Here is a 23,447-nt window from a genome sequence, read left to right on the forward strand (position 1 = left end):
GGCTTATACCAACATGAGTGAGCCTCAGCCAAACTCACATAGGATGCCGGCGGATAAAAATGAGGTGCCTCGAAATGCGTGCACACGGGCACGCAAACCGAGGCGATGACAGAATGTGATGTAATGACATGAAATGGATGATATGGGCTTATACCAACATGAGTGAGCCTTAGCCACACTCACATAGGATGCCGACGGATAAAAATGAGGTGCCTCGAAATGCGTGCACACGGGCACGCAAACCGAGGTGATGACAGAATGTGATGTAATGACATGAAATGGATAGAAATCATTCATATGGGATTTCAGCACTAAAATATGGGGGAAAACAGTCCCGAAATGAAGCGAAATGATACCAAATGCATGGAATTGTCCCGAAATGCGAATTTAGGCACCCGAAATGGCCTATGGCTATGCCAAACATGCACAATATGGACATGCAATGCAAATACAGAAGCTAGGCAGTCCCAAAAAAGGCACTTTCACAGTTATAAACATGGCCAAACTGCAAGCATAGGTATGGCAAAAATGGCATGCAAGAATAGGGGCCAAAAGAGCGGTAATGAAGCAAGTGATATAAGAAAAACCCAAACTGAAAAATTTCCTTCTACAAAATTGAAGAGGGACAAAAAATATGAATATTTACAGTTTATGGAAGCCTCAAAATCAGTATACAAACATGATAGAAATGTGATGCAAAATAAGGCTCAAAAGTGGCTATAACATGAGGTATACAAAATAATCACCAAACAGCCAAAGACCCTTAATAAAACATGTAGAATGGACCAAAATAAGCACTTTTCCAGAACTGTAAAATGGCCAAAAACAAAATCATGATAGGCTAACTAAACATGCAAGAATGGGGAATAAAAGAGGGATATAACATGAAGTGACCTATGGAGGTCCCAAACCATGAAAGGACCTAAATGAAACATGAAGAATGGACCAAAATAAGCATCTTTTCAGAACTGTAAAATGGCCAAAAACAAAAGCATGGTAGGCTGCCATTGCATGCAAGAATGGGGAAGAAAAGAGGAGTATAAAGGTAGGTACAACATGGAAGTCCAAAATGGTGTTGAGCCCTTCTTCAATGTTGAAGAGGGGCTCAAAATAAGCCTAATATCAGTTTACAACATGCTCAAAAACAGATTAATCATGGGTCGAAAATAGCATGCAAGATTATGACATATAAGAGGATCAATGAAGCAAGTGTATCATGGAGGGCTCAAACAGGGTTGAGCCCTTAATGAAAAGTGAAGATGAGCTCAAAAGAGGGCCCTTTTCAGTTAGGGCCGGAGCTTGAAACAAAAAGCATAGGGGGCTTACCAATGGATCAAGAAAAAAGGTCAAAGTGAAGAAAAGTTACTCACCCTTGAAGACTAAGACTTTTGTTGCTTCTTGGATGAATTTGCAGCTTCTTTGGCCTTTGAGAAACCTTCCTTGTTGCTGGAAATGAGGTGGTGATGGTAGAGCTTGGTGGTGTAGAAGGAATGGAGCTTAGGGACTTAGAGATTTTCAAGGAAATGAGAGGTATATAAATGGAGTTATGTATGGAGGCTTGAAGGTGAAGTTTTCTAACCCCAACAAAGGATATATCTTGCTTGCTATATAGGCCAACAAGGGGGTGTAAAGGTGGGGGAAAAGGAGACAAACTTTCCCCCACGAAATATCCCCCGGATAAAGATCTTTTCTGGGGGATAAAGCTCCACAGCTGTAAAGTGCACAGTGCAAGGAGCCCGGCCAGCCTATTACTTTTGCTGCAGGTGGCCGGCCGGCCACACCCCCTAGCTGGCCGGCTAGGGGTCAAAAGGGTCAAGAAGATTTTCTGGCCGGCCACCAACTGATGGTGTCCTCCTATGTGTGTACAACACAACCCTGTGGTTAAAAGTCCAAGAAAGTGGGTCCAAGGGGTTCAACATTAGCTCGGAAAGAGGGGTACAAATGGGTCAGGTGGAATTACTGGCCGGCCACCAACTTTTAGGGTCCTCTCATGTGTGTACATCACAAATATGTGTTTCAAAGTTTAAGAAAAAGGGTCCAAGGGGTTCAACATTAGCCCGGAAGGAGGGGGTCAAAAGGGTCAAGTAACATTACTGGCCGGCCACCATTTTTTAGGGTCCTCCCATGTGTGTACATCACAAATATGTGGTTCAAAGTTCGAGAAAATAGGCCCAAGGTGTTCAACATTAGCCCCGAAGTGCGAAAAAAGGGCGCCGGAGGGCGTCGGAGGATGTATAACTGGTTGCTGCAAAAATTGCTGGCCTCCCACCCTTCAGTGACCTTCCTAGTGATAAAAAAGAGGTACCTTCCAAAAATGAACGAAAACCGTTGCAAAACGAATGTTCGGGGGCCAAAACGCGCAGTTCGGGGTCCCGAAAATGGGCTGTTAAGCACCGAAAGTGGCATTCGGCCACGAAGTGGGTTTCTCAGACCCCAGTGTCCCTCAAAAGGGATTAAAGGAAGTATGCTAAAAATCATAACAAACGGAGATGGTTAGGCGGTCCCGAACCGAGGCACACGGCCTGACGGCTCCGAAAATCGGAAACCGGACTCCGAAATGGGCAAAATGGCCTACGGCCACCAAATGTAGCCTACGGACATTGAGAGATGGTCTACGGGACCTCTCTCTTCCCTCAGGAAAAGAAACAATGAAAACCGAGCCTGGTTCGCAAACCGAGGCAAAGTACAGAAGAGGGTTCGGAAGTCCGGAGGCAGGGCTCACGGCCGCAACTCTGAAACTTCTGAACGAGCACATTATGCAACATCACCAAGCGCTCAATCAGTGACGTCTGAGCCTTAAGGTCGGTCAAAAATGGGGTGTCTACACATGCCTAGGTTGCATTGCATCTTGCATGCATGCCTTGTTCCTTGACTTGATGATAGGAATTGGGCCTTTGATTTGTGTGTTTGGTTTGCATTTCATTTGATATGAAAGTTGCATACTTGATCCCTTGGGCCATCATGCATGGAAATGCGTGATTGGTGGTCCGAGAATCGAGGCACATGCCCCTTTGAGTCATTACCATGATAAGGGACATGGTTGGTGCATATATGCCTTGAATTGTGCTGCCATGCTTTGCCTTGCCCTCTGTTGCTATCATTTGCAAATTCTGTAGGAACACTCTGCCGACCGGCAGTGTAAAGTGCCGACCGGCAATCATTTCCCTGCCGACAGCTTAACTTTGTGCCGGTGGCCACATCCCACTGCCGGTGGCAATTCCATGCAGCCGATGATGTCTCCCAGCATCCAAGGAAGCAGTCCTGAGGTTTTGGCAACCTCCAGAGGAGTGAAGGAAGGAAAACAGAGGCAGTCTATGCATGGCGGCACGTTTGCCGAGGCGATTTTCCTGTTTTCTTAAGTTTTAGTTAATTTGCTTAGTTGATTAGGCAATTTGTAATATTTAATTAGCTTGCGTAGTTAATTAACTTGTAATATTTATTTGTACCCTCCGAGTGAGGGCAATTATGTAATAAGTGTGCGTGAGTGTGTGTATGTCTTCCAACCTCACGTCTTTCTTCCCTTTTATTTACCTACTTATGATGGTAGATTAGGGCACGTTTAATTTAGCATACCTTATGCTATGCATGAGTGCGTCCACGCATTTGTATTGCATGCATTAGGCTCGGTACATCACGCTAACTGCATTTGTACTTCAATTCAAAAATTGAATATGTGATAGTTGATCGCATTTCATATGCCATGCTTAGGTTAGCCGAGCCTATCTAATTGCATCCTGTATGTGTTGCATTAGGCAATTTAACATGAACTAGGACACGCATGTTTGCTAACTAGTTTATTGTTTTGGCACGGAGTACGATGTAAGTATTTTCGCTTTAGCATCTCGCATGCGTGTGAATGTTAACATGACAGTATGCTTGCTATGCGGCTAAATGCTTATGTGAGATAAACTGTTTGAATGCCTGTGGGTGAAGGTTGGATTGTTTGAGTTGGAAAAACTCGTTGAAATCCGTATTTTAGCCTACTTGCAAGTAGCGAATCCCAAAGCACTTTTCAAAACCGAATCGATATGCAATGCTTATTTCCAAATTAGGCAATCTAGTCTATACTTGTTTGCGGCGCGCATAACATAGTAATTCTAGGCTAATAATTGGTGTAAGAACACATAACGTCTTCAAAATCGGATATCATGGTTAGTAGAGGCCGGACTTCGAACCGGGCGAAAGGGGGTGCTCATAGCTGACCTTCCCCGATCGTACCCAAGCTCCCGAGCCGAGACAACTCCGGTGATGACGGACATGTGGCCTTTGGTACCGAGTCAGGGTTTCCAAAATTTCCCCATTTTAAAATATTTAGGTGGCGACTCTATATCTGGCAAAGCAGACCATGTTTGGCACTACTTTTCTCAAAAAATCTGTTTCTCAAAACGATTTGCCAGATTTGGACTCTTTGGTTCAGATTAAGAACCGCGACAACAAAATCGTGAGTACGAACTGTAGTACCATGAGGCCCCCCTCCACGGGCACGTCTACAATTACATATCTGCCATCATGCAAGAGGGTCCGAATAGGTGTCCGAGTGTTTAAGCCCTAATGCATGAGAAATGGCAAACAGACACCATAATTACATATCTGCCATCATGATAGAGGGTCCGAATAACGTCCGAGTGTTTAAACCCTAATGCAGGAGAAATGGCAAATAGACACCATAATTACATATCCGCCATCATGCAAGAGGGTCCGAATAAGTGTCCGAGTGTTTAAGCCCTAATGCATGAGAAATGGCAAATAGACACCATAATTACATATCTGCCATCATGATAGAGGGTCCGAATAACGTCTGAGTGTTTAGACCCTAATGCATGAGAAATGGCAAATAGACACCATAATTACATATCTGCCATCATGCAAGAGGGTCCGAATAAGTGTCCAAGTGTTTAAGCCCTAATGCATGAGAAATGACAAGTAAACACCATAATTACATATCTGCCATCATGCAAGAGGGTCCGAATAAGTGTCCGAGTGTTTAAGCCCTAATGCATGAGAAATGGAAAGTAAACACCATAGTTGCATATCTGCCATCATGCAAGAGGGTCCGAATAACTGTCCGAGTGTTTAAGCCCTAACGCATGAGAAATGACAAGTAAACACCATAATTGCATATCTGCCATCATGCAAGGGGGTCCGAATAAGAGTCCGAGTGTTTAAACCCTAATGCATAAGAAATGGCAAATAAACACCATAATTACATATCTGCCATCATGCAAGAGGGTCCGAATAAGTGTCCGATAGTTTTTACCCTAATGCATGAGAAATGGAAAATAGACACCACAATTACATATCTGCCATCATGATAGAGGGTCTGAATAACGTCCGAGTGTTTAAACCCTAATGGATGAGAAATGGCAAATAGACACCATAATTACATATCTGCCATCATGCAAGAGGGTCCGAATAAGTGTCCGAGTGTTTAAGCCCTAATGCATGAGAAATGGCAAATAGACACCATAATTACATATCTGCCATCATGATAGAGGGTCCGAATAACGTCCGAGTGTTTAAACCCTAATGCATGAGAAATGGAAAATGGACACCATAATTACATATCTGCCATCATGCAAGAGGGTCCGAATATGTGTCCGAGTGTTTAAGCCCTAATGCATGAGAAATGACAAGTAAACACCAAAATTACATATCTGCCATGATGCAAGAGGGTCCGAATAAGTGACCGAGTGTTTAAGCCCTAATGCAGGGGAAATGGCAAGTAAACACCACAACTACATATCTGCGATCATGCAAGAAGGTCCATATAAGTGTCCGAGTGTTTAAACCCCAATGCATGAAAAATGGCAAGTAAACGTCATAATTACATATCTGCCATCATGGAGAGGGTCGGAATAAGTTTCCGAGTGTTTAAACCCTAATGCATTAGAAATGGCAAATAAACACCATAATTACATATCTGCCATCATGGAAGAGGGTCCAAATAAGTGTCTGAGTGTTTAAACCTTAATGCATGAGAAATGGCAAATAAACACCATAATTACATATCTGCCATCATGCAAGAGGGTCCAAATAAGTGTCCGAGTGCTTAAGCCCTAATGCATGAGAAATGACAAGTAAACACCATAACTACATATCTGTCATCATGCAAGAGGGTCCGAATAAGTGTCCGAGTGTTTAAGCCCTAATGCGTGGGAAATGGCAAGTAAACACCATAATTACATATCTGCCATCATGCAAGAGGGTCTGAATAAGTGTCCGAGTATTTATTCCCTAATGCAAGAGAAATGGCAAATAAACACCATAATTACATATCTATCATCATGCAAGAGGGTCGGAATAAGTGTCCGAGTGTTTAAACCCTAATGCATGAGAAATGACTAATAAACACCATAATTACATATCTGCCATCAAGCAAGAGGGTCCGAAAAAGTGTCCGAGTGTTTAAACCCTAATGCATGAGAAATGGCAAGTAAACACCATAATTACATATCTGCCATCATGCAAGAGGGTCTGAATAAGTGTCCGAGTATTTATTCCCTAAAGAAGAGAAATGGAAAATAAACACCATAGTTACATATCTGCCATCATGCAAGAGGGTCCGAATAAGTGTCCGACTGTTTAAACCCTAATGCATGAGAAATGGCAAGTAAACGCCATAGTTGCATATCTGCCACCATGCAAGAGGGTCCGAATAAGTGTCCGAGTGTTTAAGCCCTAATGCATGACAAATGGCTAGTAAACACCATAGTTGCATATCTGCCGTCATGCAAGAGGGTCCGAATAACTGTCCGAGTGTTTAAGCCCTAATGCATGAGAAATGACATGTAAACACCATAATTGCACATCTGCCATCATGCCAGGGGGTCCGAATAAGTGTCCGAGTGTTTAAACCCTAATGCATGAGAAATGGCAAATAAACACCATAATTACATATCTGCCATCATGCAAGAGGGTCCGAATAAGTGTCCGAGTGTTTGAGCCCTAATGCATGAGAAATGGCAAAATAGACACCATAATTACATATCTGCCATCATGATAGAGGGTCCGAATAACGTCCGAGTGTTTAAACCCTAATGCATGAGAAATGGCAAATAGACACCATAATTACATATCTGCCATCTTGCAAGAGGGTCCGAATAAGTGTCGAAGTGTTTAAGCCCTAATGCATGAGAAATGGCAAGTAAACACCATAGTTGCATATCTGCCATGATGCAAGAGGGTCCGAATAACTGCCCGAGTGTTTAAGCCCTAATGCATGAGACATGACAAGTAAACACCATAATTGCATATCTGCCATCATGCAAGGGGGTCCTAATAAGAGTCCGAGTGTTTAAACACTAATGCATGAGAAATGGCAAATAAACACCATAATTACATATCTGCCATCATGCAAGAGGGTCCGAATAAGTGTCCGAGAGTTTTTGCCCTAATGCATGAGAAATGACAACTAGACACCACAATTACATATCTGCCATCATGATAGAGGGTCCGAATAACGTCCGAGTGTTTAAACCCTAATGGATGAGAAATGGCAAATAGACACCATAATTACATATCTGCCATCATGCAAGAGGGTCTCAATAAGTGTCCGAGTGTTTAAGCCCCAATGCATGAGAAATGACAAGTAAACACCATAATTACATATCTGCCATCATGCAAGAGGGTCCGAATAAGTGACCGAGTGTTTAAGCCCTAATGCAGGGTAAATGGCAAGTAAACACCACAACTACATATCTGCGATCATGGAAGAAGGTCCAAATAAGTGTCCGAGTGTTTAAACCCCAATGCATGAAAAATGGCAAATAAACGTCATAATTAGATATCTGCATCATGCGAGAGGGTCGGAATAAGTTTCCGAGTGTTTAAACCCTAATGCATTAGAAATGGCAAATAAACACCATAATTACATATCTGCCATCATGCAAGAGGGTCCAAATATGTGTCCGAGTGTTTAAACCGTAATGCATGAGAAATGGCAAATAAACACCATAATTACATATCTGCCATCATGCAAGAGGGTCCGAATAAGTGTCCGAGTGTTTAAGCCCTAATGCATGAGAAATGGCTAGTGAACACCATAGTTGCATATCTGCCGTCATGCAAGAGGGTCCGAATAACTGTCCGAATGTTTAAGCCCTAATGCATGAGAAATGACAAGTAAACACCATAATTGCACATCTGCCATCATGCAAGGGGGTCCGAATAAGTGTCCGAGTGTTTAAAACCTAACGCATGAGAAATGGCAAATAAACACCATAATTACATATCTTCCATCATGCAAGAGGGTCCGAATAAGTGTCCGAGTGTTTAAGCCCTAATGCATGAGAAATGGCAAAATAGACACCATAATTATATATCTGCCATCATGATAGAGGGTCCGAATAACGTCCGAGTGTTTAAACCCTAATGCTTGAGAAATGGCAAATAGACACCATAATTACATATCTGCCATCTTGCAAGAGGGTCCGAATAAGTGTCCAAGTGTTTAAGCCCTAATGCATGAGAAATGACAAGTAAACACCATAATTACATATCTGCCATCATGCAAGAGGGTCCGAATAACTGTCCGAGTGTTTAAGCCCTAATGCATGAGACATGACAAGTAAACACCATAATTGCATATCTGCCATCATGCAAGGGGGTCCGAATAAGAGTCCGAGTGTTTAAACACTAATGGATGAGAAATGGCAAATAGACACCATAATTACATATCTGCCATCATGCAAGAGGGTCCGAATAAGTGTCCGAGTGTTTAAGCCCCAATGCATGAGAAATGACAAGTAAACACCATAATTGCATATCTGCCATCATGCAAGAGGGTCCGAATAAGTGACCGAGTGTTTAAGCCCTAATGCAGGGGAAATGGCAAGTAAACACCACAACTACATATCTGCGATCATGCAAGAAGGTCCAAATAAGTGTCCGAGTGTTTAAACCCCAATGCATGAAAAATGGCAAGTAAACGTCATAATTACATATCTGCCATCATGCGAGAGGGTCGGAATAAGTTTCCGAGTGTTTAAACCCTAATGCATGAGAAATGGCAAATAAACACCATAATTACATATCTGCCATCATGCAAGAGGGTCCAAATAAGTGTCCGAGTGTTTAAACCGTAATGCATGAGAAATGGCAAATAAACACCATAATTACATATCTGCCATCATGCAAGAGGGTCCGAATAAGTGTCCGAGTGTTTAAGCCCTAATGCATGAGAAATGACAAGTAAACACCATAATTACATATATGTCACCAGGCAAGAGGGTCCGAATAAGTGTCCGAGTGTTTAAGCCCTAATGCGTTGGAAATGGCAAGTAAACACCATGATTACATATCTGCCATCATGCAAGAGGGTCTGAATAAGTGTCCAAGTATTTATTCCCTAATGCAAGAGAAATGGCAAATAAACACCATAATTACATATCTGCAATCATGCAAGAGGGTCCGAATAAGTGTCCGAGTGTTTAAACCCTAATGCATGAGAAATGGAAAATAGACAACATAATTACATATCTGCCACCATGCAAGAGGGTCCGAATAAGTGTCCGAGTGTTTAAGCCCTAATGCATGAGAAATGGCAAGTAACCACCATAGTTGCATATCTACCATCATGCAAGAGGGTGCGAATAAGTGTCCGAGTGTTTAAGCCCTAATGCATGAGAAATGACAAGTAAACATCATACTTGCATATCTGCCATTATGCAAGGGGGTCCGAATAAGTGTCCGAGTGTTTAAACCCTAATGCATGAGAAATGGCAAATAAACACCATAATTACATATCTGCCATCATGCAAGAGGGTCCAAATAAGTGTCCGAGTGTTTAAACCGTAATGCATGAGAAATGGCAAATAAACACCATAATTACATATCTGCCATCATGCAAGAGGGTCCGAATAAGTGTCCGAGTGTTTAAGCCCTAATGCATGAGAAATGACAAGTAAACACCATAATTGCACATCTGCCATCATGCAAGGGGGTCCGAATAAGTGTCCGAGTGTTTAAAACCTAACGCATGAGAAATGGCAAATAAACACCATAATTACATATCTGCCATCATGCAAGAGGGTCCAAATAAGTGTCCGAGTGCTTAAGCCCTAATGCATGAGAAATGACAAGTAAACACCATAACTACATATCTGTCATCATGCAAGAGGGTCCGAATAAGTGTCCGAGTGTTTAAGCCCTAATGCGTGGGAAATGGCAAGTAAACACCATAATTACATATCTGCCATCATGCAAGAGGGTCTGAATAAGTGTCCGAGTATTTATTCCCTAATGCAAGAGAAATGGCAAATAAACACCATAATTACATATCTATCATCATGCAAGAGGGTCGGAATAAGTGTCCGAGTGTTTAAACCCTAATGCATGAGAAATGACTAATAAACACCATAATTACATATCTGCCATCAAGCAAGAGGGTCCGAAAAAGTGTCCGAGTGTTTAAACCCTAATGCATGAGAAATGGCAAGTAAACACCATAATTACATATCTGCCATCATGCAAGAGGGTCTGAATAAGTGTCCGAGTATTTATTCCCTAAAGAAGAGAAATGGAAAATAAACACCATAGTTACATATCTGCCATCATGCAAGAGGGTCCGAATAAGTGTCCGACTGTTTAAACCCTAATGCATGAGAAATGGCAAGTAAACGCCATAGTTGCATATCTGCCACCATGCAAGAGGGTCCGAATAAGTGTCCGAGTGTTTAAGCCCTAATGCATGACAAATGGCTAGTAAACACCATAGTTGCATATCTGCCGTCATGCAAGAGGGTCCGAATAACTGTCCGAGTGTTTAAGCCCTAATGCATGAGAAATGACATGTAAACACCATAATTGCACATCTGCCATCATGCCAGGGGGTCCGAATAAGTGTCCGAGTGTTTAAACCCTAATGCATGAGAAATGGCAAATAAACACCATAATTACATATCTGCCATCATGCAAGAGGGTCCGAATAAGTGTCCGAGTGTTTGAGCCCTAATGCATGAGAAATGGCAAAATAGACACCATAATTACATATCTGCCATCATGATAGAGGGTCCGAATAACGTCCGAGTGTTTAAACCCTAATGCATGAGAAATGGCAAATAGACACCATAATTACATATCTGCCATCTTGCAAGAGGGTCCGAATAAGTGTCGAAGTGTTTAAGCCCTAATGCATGAGAAATGGCAAGTAAACACCATAGTTGCATATCTGCCATGATGCAAGAGGGTCCGAATAACTGCCCGAGTGTTTAAGCCCTAATGCATGAGACATGACAAGTAAACACCATAATTGCATATCTGCCATCATGCAAGGGGGTCCTAATAAGAGTCCGAGTGTTTAAACACTAATGCATGAGAAATGGCAAATAAACACCATAATTACATATCTGCCATCATGCAAGAGGGTCCGAATAAGTGTCCGAGAGTTTTTGCCCTAATGCATGAGAAATGACAACTAGACACCACAATTACATATCTGCCATCATGATAGAGGGTCCGAATAACGTCCGAGTGTTTAAACCCTAATGGATGAGAAATGGCAAATAGACACCATAATTACATATCTGCCATCATGCAAGAGGGTCTCAATAAGTGTCCGAGTGTTTAAGCCCCAATGCATGAGAAATGACAAGTAAACACCATAATTACATATCTGCCATCATGCAAGAGGGTCCGAATAAGTGACCGAGTGTTTAAGCCCTAATGCAGGGTAAATGGCAAGTAAACACCACAACTACATATCTGCGATCATGGAAGAAGGTCCAAATAAGTGTCCGAGTGTTTAAACCCCAATGCATGAAAAATGGCAAGTAAACGTCATAATTAGATATCTGCATCATGCGAGAGGGTCGGAATAAGTTTCCGAGTGTTTAAACCCTAATGCATTAGAAATGGCAAATAAACACCATAATTACATATCTGCCATCATGCAAGAGGGTCCAAATATGTGTCCGAGTGTTTAAACCGTAATGCATGAGAAATGGCAAATAAACACCATAATTACATATCTGCCATCATGCAAGAGGGTCCGAATAAGTGTCCGAGTGTTTAAGCCCTAATGCATGAGAAATGGCTAGTGAACACCATAGTTGCATATCTGCCGTCATGCAAGAGGGTCCGAATAACTGTCCGAATGTTTAAGCCCTAATGCATGAGAAATGACAAGTAAACACCATAATTGCACATCTGCCATCATGCAAGGGGGTCCGAATAAGTGTCCGAGTGTTTAAAACCTAACGCATGAGAAATGGCAAATAAACACCATAATTACATATCTTCCATCATGCAAGAGGGTCCGAATAAGTGTCCGAGTGTTTAAGCCCTAATGCATGAGAAATGGCAAAATAGACACCATAATTATATATCTGCCATCATGATAGAGGGTCCGAATAACGTCCGAGTGTTTAAACCCTAATGCTTGAGAAATGGCAAATAGACACCATAATTACATATCTGCCATCTTGCAAGAGGGTCCGAATAAGTGTCCAAGTGTTTAAGCCCTAATGCATGAGAAATGACAAGTAAACACCATAATTACATATCTGCCATCATGCAAGAGGGTCCGAATAACTGTCCGAGTGTTTAAGCCCTAATGCATGAGACATGACAAGTAAACACCATAATTGCATATCTGCCATCATGCAAGGGGGTCCGAATAAGAGTCCGAGTGTTTAAACACTAATGGATGAGAAATGGCAAATAGACACCATAATTACATATCTGCCATCATGCAAGAGGGTCCGAATAAGTGTCCGAGTGTTTAAGCCCCAATGCATGAGAAATGACAAGTAAACACCATAATTGCATATCTGCCATCATGCAAGAGGGTCCGAATAAGTGACCGAGTGTTTAAGCCCTAATGCAGGGGAAATGGCAAGTAAACACCACAACTACATATCTGCGATCATGCAAGAAGGTCCAAATAAGTGTCCGAGTGTTTAAACCCCAATGCATGAAAAATGGCAAGTAAACGTCATAATTACATATCTGCCATCATGCGAGAGGGTCGGAATAAGTTTCCGAGTGTTTAAACCCTAATGCATGAGAAATGGCAAATAAACACCATAATTACATATCTGCCATCATGCAAGAGGGTCCAAATAAGTGTCCGAGTGTTTAAACCGTAATGCATGAGAAATGGCAAATAAACACCATAATTACATATCTGCCATCATGCAAGAGGGTCCGAATAAGTGTCCGAGTGTTTAAGCCCTAATGCATGAGAAATGACAAGTAAACACCATAATTACATATATGTCACCAGGCAAGAGGGTCCGAATAAGTGTCCGAGTGTTTAAGCCCTAATGCGTTGGAAATGGCAAGTAAACACCATGATTACATATCTGCCATCATGCAAGAGGGTCTGAATAAGTGTCCAAGTATTTATTCCCTAATGCAAGAGAAATGGCAAATAAACACCATAATTACATATCTGCAATCATGCAAGAGGGTCCGAATAAGTGTCCGAGTGTTTAAACCCTAATGCATGAGAAATGGAAAATAGACAACATAATTACATATCTGCCACCATGCAAGAGGGTCCGAATAAGTGTCCGAGTGTTTAAGCCCTAATGCATGAGAAATGGCAAGTAACCACCATAGTTGCATATCTACCATCATGCAAGAGGGTGCGAATAAGTGTCCGAGTGTTTAAGCCCTAATGCATGAGAAATGACAAGTAAACATCATACTTGCATATCTGCCATTATGCAAGGGGGTCCGAATAAGTGTCCGAGTGTTTAAACCCTAATGCATGAGAAATGGCAAATAAACACCATAATTACATATCTGCCATCATGCAAGAGGGTCCAAATAAGTGTCCGAGTGTTTAAACCGTAATGCATGAGAAATGGCAAATAAACACCATAATTACATATCTGCCATCATGCAAGAGGGTCCGAATAAGTGTCCGAGTGTTTAAGCCCTAATGCATGAGAAATGACAAGTAAACACCATAATTACATATATGTCATCAGGCAAGAGGGTCCGAATAAGTGTCCGAGTGTTTAAGCCCTAATGCGTTGGAAATGGCAAGTAAACACCATAATTACATATCTGCCATCATGCAAGAGGGTCTGAATAAGTGTCCAAGTATTTATTCCCTAATGCAAGAGAAATGGCAAATAAACACCATAATTACATATCTGCAATCATGCAAGAGGGTCCGAATAAGTGTCCGAGTGTTTAAACCCTAATGCATGAGAAATGGCAAATAGACACCATAATTACATATCTGCCACCATGCAAGAGGGTCCGAATAAGTGTCCGAGTGTTTAAGCCCTAATGCATGAGAAATGGCAAGTAACCACCATAGTTGCATATCTGCCATCATGCAAGAGGGTTCGAATAACTGTCCGAGTGTTTAAGCCCTAATGCATGAGACATGACAAGTAAACACCATAATTGCATATCTGCCTTCATGCAAGGGGGTCCGAATAAGAGTCCGAGTGTTTAAACCCTAATGCATGAGAAATGGAAAATAAACACCATATTACATATCTGCCATCATGCAAGAGGGTCCGAATAAGTGTCCGAGAGTTTTTGCCCTAATGCATGAGAAATGGCAAATAGACACCACAATTACATATCTGCCATCATGATAAAGGGTCCGAATAACGTCCGAGTGTTTAAACCCTAATGGATGAGAAATGGCAAATAGACACCATAATTACATATCTGCCATCATGCAAGAGGGTCCGAATAAGTGTTCGAGTGTTTAAGCCCTAATGCATGAGAAATGGCAAATAGACACCATAATTACATATCTGCCACCATGATAGAGGGTCTGAATAACGTCCGAGTGTTTAAACCCTAATGCATGAGAAATGAAAAACAGACACCATAATTACATATCTGCCATCATGCAAGAGGGTCCGAATAAGTGTCCGAGTGTTTAAGCCCCAATGCATGAGAAATGACAAGTAAACACAATAATTACATATCTGCCATCATGCAAGAAGGTCCGAATAAGTGACCGAGTGTTTAAGCCCTAATGCAGGGGAAATGGCAAGTAAACGCCACAACTACATATCTGCGATCATGCAAGAAGGCCCAAATAAGTGTCCGAGTGTTTAAACCCCAATGCATGAAAAATGGCAAGTAAACGTCATAATTACATATCTGCCATCATGCGAGAGGGTCGGAATAAGTTTCCGAGTGTTTAAACCCTAATGCATTAGAAATGGAAAATAAACACCATAATTACATATCTGCCATCATGCAAGAGGGTCCAAATATGTGTCCGAGTGTTTAAACCCTAATGCATGAGAAATGGCAAATAAACACCATAATTACGTATCTGCCATCATGCAAGAGCGTCCGAATAAGTGTCCGAGTGTTTAAGCCCTAATGCATGAGAAATGACAAGTAAACACCATAATTACATATATGTCATCATGCAAGAGGGTCCGAATAAGTGTCCGAGTGTTTAAGCCCTAATGCGTTGGAAATGGCAAGTAAACACCATAATTACATATCTGCCATCATGCAAGAGGGTCTGAATAAGTGTCCGAGTATTTATTCCCTAATGCAAGAGAAATGGCAAATAAACACCATAATTACATATCTGCCATCATGCAAGAGGGTCCGAATAAGTGTCCGAGTGTTTAAACCCTAATGCATGAGAAATGGCAAATAGACACCATAATTACATATCTGCCACCATGCAAGAGGGTCCGAATAAGTGTCCGAGTGTGTAAGCACTAATGGATGAGAAATGGCAAATAGACACCATAATTACATATCTGCCATCATGATAGAGGGTCCGAATAACGTCCGAGTGTTTAAACCCTAATGCATGAGAAATGGAAAATAGAGACCATAATTACATATCTGCCATCATGCAAGAGGGTCCGAATAAGTGTCCGAGTGTTTAAACCCTAATGCATGAGAAATGGGAAATAGACACCATAATTACATATCTGCCACCATGCAAGAGGGTCCGAATAAGTGTCCGAGTGTGTAAGCACTAATGGATGAGAAATGGCAAATAGACACCATAATTACATATCTGCCATCATGATAGAGTGTCCGAATAACGTCCGAGTGTTTAAACCCTAATGCATGAGAAATGGCAAATAGACACAATAATTACATATCTGCCATCATGCAAGAGGGTCCGAATAAGTGTCCGAGTGTTTAAGCCCTAGTGCATGAAAAATTACAAGTAAACACCATAATTACATATCTTCCGTCATGCAAGAGGGTCCGAATAAGTGTCCGAGTGTTTAAGCCGTAATGCATGAGAAATGGCAAATAGACACCATAATTACATATCTGCTATCATGATAGAGTGTCCGAATAACGTCCGAGTGTTTAAGCCCTAATGCATGAGAAATGGCAAATAAACACCATAATTACGTATCTGCCATCATGCAAGAGCGTCCGAATAAGTGTCCGAGTGTTTAAGCCCTAATGCATGAGAAATGACAAATAAACACCATAATTACATATATGTCTTCATGCAAGAGGGTCCGAATAAGTGTCCGAGTGTTTAAGCCCTAATGCAGGGGAAATGGCAAGTAAACACCACAACTACATATCTGCGATCATGCAAGAAGGTCCAAATAAGTGTCCGAGTGTTTAAACCCCAATGCATGAAAAATGGCAAGTAAACGTCATAATTACATATCTGCCATCATGCGAGAGGGTCGGAATATGTTTCCGAGTGTTTAAACCCTAATGCATTAGAAATGGCAAATAAACACCATAATTACATATCTGCCATCATGCAAGAGAGTCCAAATAAGTGTCCGAGTGTTTAAACCGTAATGCATGAGAAATGGCAAATAAACACCATAATTACATATCTGCCATCATGCAAGAGGGTCCGAATAAGTGTCCGAGTGTTTAAGCCCTAATGCATGAGAAATGGCTAGTGAACACCATAGTTGCATATCTGCCGTCATGCAAGAGGGTCCGAATAACTGTCTGAGTGTTTAAGCCCTAATGCATGAGAAATGACAAGTAAACACCATAATTGCACATCTGTCATCATGCAAGGGGGTCCGAATAAGTGTCCGAGTGTTTAAACCCTAATGCAAGAGAAATGGCAAATAAACACCATAATTACATATCTGCCATCATGCAAGAGGGTCCGAATAAGTGTCCGAGTGTTTAAGCCCTAATGCATGAGAAATGGCAAAACAGACACCATAATTACATATCTGCCATCATGATAGAGGGTCCGAATAACGTCCGAGTGTTTAAACCCTAATGCTTGAGAAATGGCAAATAGACACCATAATTACATATCTGCCATCTTGCAAGAGGGTCCGAATAAGTGTCCAAGTGTTTAAGCCCTAATGCATGAGAAATGACAAGTAAACACCATAATTACATATCTGCCATCATGCAAGAGGGTCCGAATAAGTGTCCGAGTGTTTAAGCCCAAATGCATGAGAAATGGCAAGTAAACACCATAGTTGCATATCTGCCATGATGCAAGAGGGTCCGAATAACTGTCCGAGTGTTTAAGCCCTAATGCATGAGACATGACAAGTAAACACCATAATTGCATATCTGCCATCATGCAAGGGGGTCCGAATAAGAGTCCGAGTGTTTAAACACTAATGCATGAGAAATGGCAAATAAACACCATAATTACATATCTGCCATCATGCAAGTGGGTCCGAATAAGTGTCCGAGAGTTTTTTCCCTAATGCATGAGAAATGACAAATAGACACCACAATTACATATCTGCCATCATGATAGAGGGTCCGAATAACGTCCGAGTGTTTAAACACTAATGGATGAGAAATGGCAAATAGACACCATAATTACATATCTGCCATCATGCAAGAGGGTCCGAATAAGTGTCCGAATGTTTAAGCCCCAATGCATGAGAAATGACAAGTAAACACCATAATTACATATCTGCCATCATGCAAGAGGGTCCGAATAAGTGACCGAGTGTTTAAGCCCTAATGCAGGGGAAATGGCAAGTAAACACCACAACTACATATCTGCGATCATGCAAGAAGGTCCAAATAAGTGTCCGAGTGTTTAAACCCCAATGCATGAAAAATGGCAAGTAAACGTCACAATTACATATCTGCCATCATGCGAGAGGGTCGGAATAAGTTTCCGAGTGTTTAAACCCTAATGCATTAGAAATGGCAAATAAACACCATAATTACATATCTGCCATCATGCAAGAGGGTCCAAATAAGTGTCCGAGTGTTTAAACCGTAATGCATGAGAAATGGCAAATAAACACCATAATTACATATCTGCCATCATGCAAGAGGGTCCGAATAAGTGTCCGAGTGTTTAAGCCCTAATGCATGAGAAATGACAAGTAAACACCATAATTACATATATGTCATCAGGCAAGAGGGTCCGAATAAGTGTCCGAGTGTTTAAGCCGTAATGCCTGAGAAATGGCAAGTAAACACCATAATTACATATCTGCCATCATGCAAGATGGTCTGAATAAGTGTCCGAGTATTTATTCCCTAATGCAAGAGAAATGGCAAATAAACAACATAATTACATATCTGCCATCATGCAAGAGGGTCCGAATAAGTGTCCGAGTGTTTAAACCCTAATGCATGAGAAATGGCAAATAGACACCATAATTACATATTTGCCACCATGCAAGAGGGTCCGAATAAGTGTCCGAGTGTTTAAGCCCTAATGCAGGGGAAATGGCAAGTAAACACCACAACTACATATCTGCGATCATGCAAGAAGGTCCAAATAAGTGTCCGAGTGTTTAAACCCCAATGCATGAAAAATGGCAAGTAAACGTCATAATTACATATCTGCCATCATGCGAGAGGGTCGGAATATGTTTCCGAGTGTTTAAACCCTAATGCATTAGAAATGGCAAATAAACACCATAATTACATATCTGCCATCATGCAAGAGAGTCCAAATAAGTGTCCGAGTGTTTAAACCGTAATGCATGAGAAATGGAAAATAAACACCATAATTACATATCTGCCATCATGCAAGAGGGTCCGAATAAGTGTCCGAGTGTTTAAGCCCTAATGCATGAGAAATGGCTAGTGAACACCATAGTTGCATATCTGCCGTCATGCAAGAGGGTCCGAATAACTGTCTGAGTGTTTAAGCCCTAATGCATGAGAAATGACAAGTAAACACCATAATTGCACATCTGTCATCATGCAAGGGGGTCCGAATAAGTGTCCGAGTGTTTAAACCCTAATGCAAGAGAAATGGCAAATAAACACCATAATTACATATCTGCCATCATGCAAGAGGGTCCGAATAAGTGTCCGAGTGTTTAAGCCCTAATGCATGAGAAATGGCAAAACAGACACCATAATTACCTATCTGCCATCATGATAGAGGGTCCGAATAACGTCCGAGTGTTTAAACCCTAATGCTTGAGAAATGGCAAATAGACACCATAATTACATATCTGCCATCTTGCAAGAGGGTCCGAATAAGTGTCCAAGTGTTTAAGCCCTAATGCATGAGAAATGACAAGTAAACACCATAATTACATATCTGCCATCATGCAAGAGGGTCCGAATAAGTGTCCGAGTGTTTAAGCCCAAATGCATGAGAAATGGCAAGTAAACACCATAGTTGCATATCTGCCATGATGCAAGAGGGTCCGAATAACTGTCCGAGTGTTTAAGCCCTAATGCATGAGACATGACAAGTAAACACCATAATTGCATATCTGCCATCATGCAAGGGGGTCCGAATAAGAGTCCGAGTGTTTAAACACTAATGCATGAGAAATGGCAAATAAACACCATAATTACATATCTGCCATCATGCAAGTGGGTCCGAATAAGTGTCCGAGAGTTTTTTCCCTAATGCATGAGAAATGACAAATAGACACCACAATTACATATCTGCCATCATGATAGAGGGTCCGAATAACGTCCGAGTGTTTAAACCCTAATGGATGAGAAATGGCAAATAGACACCATAATTACATATCTGCCATCATGCAAGAGGGTCCGAATAAGTGTCCGAGTGTTTAAGCCCCAATGCATGAGAAATGACAAGTAAACACCATAATTACATATCTGCCATCATGCAAGAGGGTCCGAATAAGTGACCGAGTGTTTAAGCCCTAATGCAGGGGAAATGGCAAGTAAACACCACAACTACATATCTGCGATCATGCAAGAAGGTCCAAATAAGTGTCCGAGTGTTTAAACCCCAATGCATGAAAAATGGCAAGTAAACGTCACAATTACATATCTGCCATCATGCGAGAGGGTCGGAATAAGTTTCCGAGTGTTTAAACCCTAATGCATTAGAAATGGCAAATAAACACCATAATTACATATCTGCCATCATGCAAGAGGGTCCAAATAAGTGTCCGAGTGTTTAAACCGTAATGCATGAGAAATGGCAAATAAACACCATAATTACATATCTGCCATCATGCAAGAGGGTCCGAATAAGTGTCCGAGTGTTTAAGCCCTAATGCATGAGAAATGACAAGTAAACACCATAATTACATATATGTCATCAGGCAAGAGGGTCCGAATAAGTGTCCGAGTGTTTAAGCCGTAATGCCTGAGAAATGGCAAGTAAACACCATAATTACATATCTGCCATCATGCAAGAGGGTCTGAATAAGTGTCCGAGTATTTATTCCCTAATGCAAGAGAAATGGCAAATAAACAACATAATTACATATCTGCCATCATGCAAGAGGGTCCGAATAAGTGTCCGAGTGTTTAAACCCTAATGCATGAGAAATGGCAAATAGACACCATAATTACATATCTGCCACCATGCAAGAGGGTCCGAATAAGTGCCCGAGTGTTTAAGCCCTAATGCATGAGAAATGGCAAGTCAACACCATAGTTGCATACCTGCCATCATGCAAGAGGGTCCGAATAACTGTCCGAGTGTTTAAGCCCTAATGCATGAGACATGACAAGTGAACACCATAATTGCATATCTGCCATCATGCAAGGGGGTCCGAATAGGAGTCCGAGTGTTTAAACCCTAATGCATGAGAAATGGAAAATAAACACCATAATTACATATCTGCCATCATGCAAGAGGGTCCGAATAAGTGTCCGAGAGTTTTTTCCCTAATGCATGAGAAATGGCAAATAGACACCACAATTACATATCTGCCATCATGATAGAGGGTCCGAATAACGTCCGAGTGTTTAAACCCTAATGGATGAGAAATGGCAAATAGACACCATCATTACATATCTGCCATCATGCAAGAGGGTCCGAATAAGTGTTCGAGTGTTTAAGCCCTAATGCATGAGAAATGGCAAATAGACACCATAACTACATATCTGACACCATGATAGAGGGTCCGAATAACGTCCGAGTGTTTAAACCCTAATGCATGAGAAATGGAAAATAGACACCATAATTACATATCTGCCATCATGCAAGAGGGTCCGAATAAGTGTCCGAGTGTTTAACCCCCAATGCATGAGAAATGACAAGTAAACACCATAATTACATATCTGCCATCATGCAAGAAGGTCCGAATAAGTGACCGAGTGTTTAAGCCCTAATGCAGGGGAAATGGCAAGTAAACGCCACAACTACATATCTGCGATCATGGAAGAAGGTCCAAATAAGTGTCCGAGTGTTTAAACCCCAATGCATGAAAAATGGCAAGTAAACGTCATAATTACATATCTGCCATCATGCGAGAGGGTCGGAATAAGTTTCCGAGTGTTTAAACCCTAATGCATTAGAAATGGCAAATAAACACCATAATTACATATCTGCCATCATGCAACAGGGTCCAAATATGTGTCCGAGTGTTTAAACCCTAATGCATGAGAAATGGCAAATAAACACCATAATTACGTATCTGCCATCATGCAAGAGCGTCCGAATAAGCGTCCGAGTGTTTAAGCCCTAATGCATGAGAAATGACAAGTAAACACCATAATTACATATATGTCATCATGTAAGAGGGTCCGAATAAGTGTCCGAGTGTTTAAGCCCTAATCCGTTGGAAATGGAAAGTAAACACCATAATAACATATCTGCCATCATGCAAGAGGGTCTGAATCAGTGTCCGAGTATTTATTCCCTAATGCAAGAGAAATGGCAAATAAACACCATAATTACATATCTGCCATCATGCAAGAGGGTCCGAATAAGTGTCCGAGTGTTTAAACCCTAATGCATGAGAAATGGCAAATAGACACCATAATTACATATCTGCCACCATGCAAGAGGGTCCGAATAAGTGTCCGAGTGTTTAAGCCCTAATGCATAAGAAATGGCTAGTGAACACCATAGTTGCATATCTGCCGTCATGCAAGAGGGTTCGAATAACGTCCGAGTGTTTAAACCCTAATGCATGAGAAATGGAAAATAGACACCATAATTACATATCTGCCATCATACAAGAGGGTCCGAGAAAGTGTCCGAGTTTTTAAGCCCTAATGCATGAGAAATGACAAGTAAACACCATAATTATATATCTGCCATCATGCAAGAGGGTCTGAATAAGTGTCCGAGTGTTTAAGCCCTAATGCATGAGAAATGACAAGTAAACCCCATAATTGCATATCCGCCATCATGCAAGGGGGTTCGAATAAGTGTCCGAGTGTTTAAACCCTAATGCATGAGAAATGGCCAATAGACACCAGAATTACATATCTGCCATCATGATAGAGGGTCCGAATAACGTCCGAGTGTTTAAACCCTAATGCATGCGAAATGGCAAATAGACACCATAATTACATATCTGCCATCATGCAAGAGGGTCCGAATAAGTGTCCGAGTGTTTAAGCCGTAATGCATGAGAAATGGCAAATAGACACCATAATTACATATCTGCCATCATGATAGGGTGTCCGAATAACGTCCGAGTGTTTGAACCCTAATGCATGAGAAATGGCAAATAGACACAATAATTACATATCTGCCATCATGCAAGAGGGTCCGAATAAGTGTCCGAGTGTTTAAGCCCTAGTGCATGAAAAATAGCAAGTAAACACCATAATTACATATCTTCCGTCACGCAAGAGGGTCCGAATAAGTGTCCGAGTGTTTAAGCCGTAATGCATGAGAAATGGCAAATAGACACCATAATTACATATCTGCCATCATGATAGAGGGTCCGAATAACGTCCGAGTGTTTAAACCCTAATGCATGAGAAATGGAAAGTAGACACCATAATTACATATCTGCCATCACACAAGGGGGTCCGAGTAAGTGTCCGAGTTTTTAAGCCCTAATGCATGAGAAATGACAAGTAAACACCATAATTATATATCTGCCATCATGCAAGAGGGTCTGAATATGTGTCCGAGTGTTTAAGCCCTAATGCATGATAAATGACAAGTAAACCCCATAATTGCATATCCGCCATCATGCAAGGGGGTCCGAATAAGTGTCCGAGTGTTTAAACCCTAATGCATGAGAAATGGCCAATAGACACCATAATTACATATCTGCCATCATGATAGAGGGTCCATATAACGTCCGAGTGTTTAAACCCTAATGCATGCGAAATGGCAAATAGACACCATAATTACATATCTGCCATCATGCAAG

The sequence above is a fragment of the Camellia sinensis genome, unplaced genomic scaffold (genome assembly GCF_055761805.1).
Source record: "Camellia sinensis isolate YWXY unplaced genomic scaffold, ASM5576180v1 Unanchor6, whole genome shotgun sequence".
Lineage (NCBI taxonomy): Eukaryota > Viridiplantae > Streptophyta > Magnoliopsida > Ericales > Theaceae > Camellia > Camellia sinensis.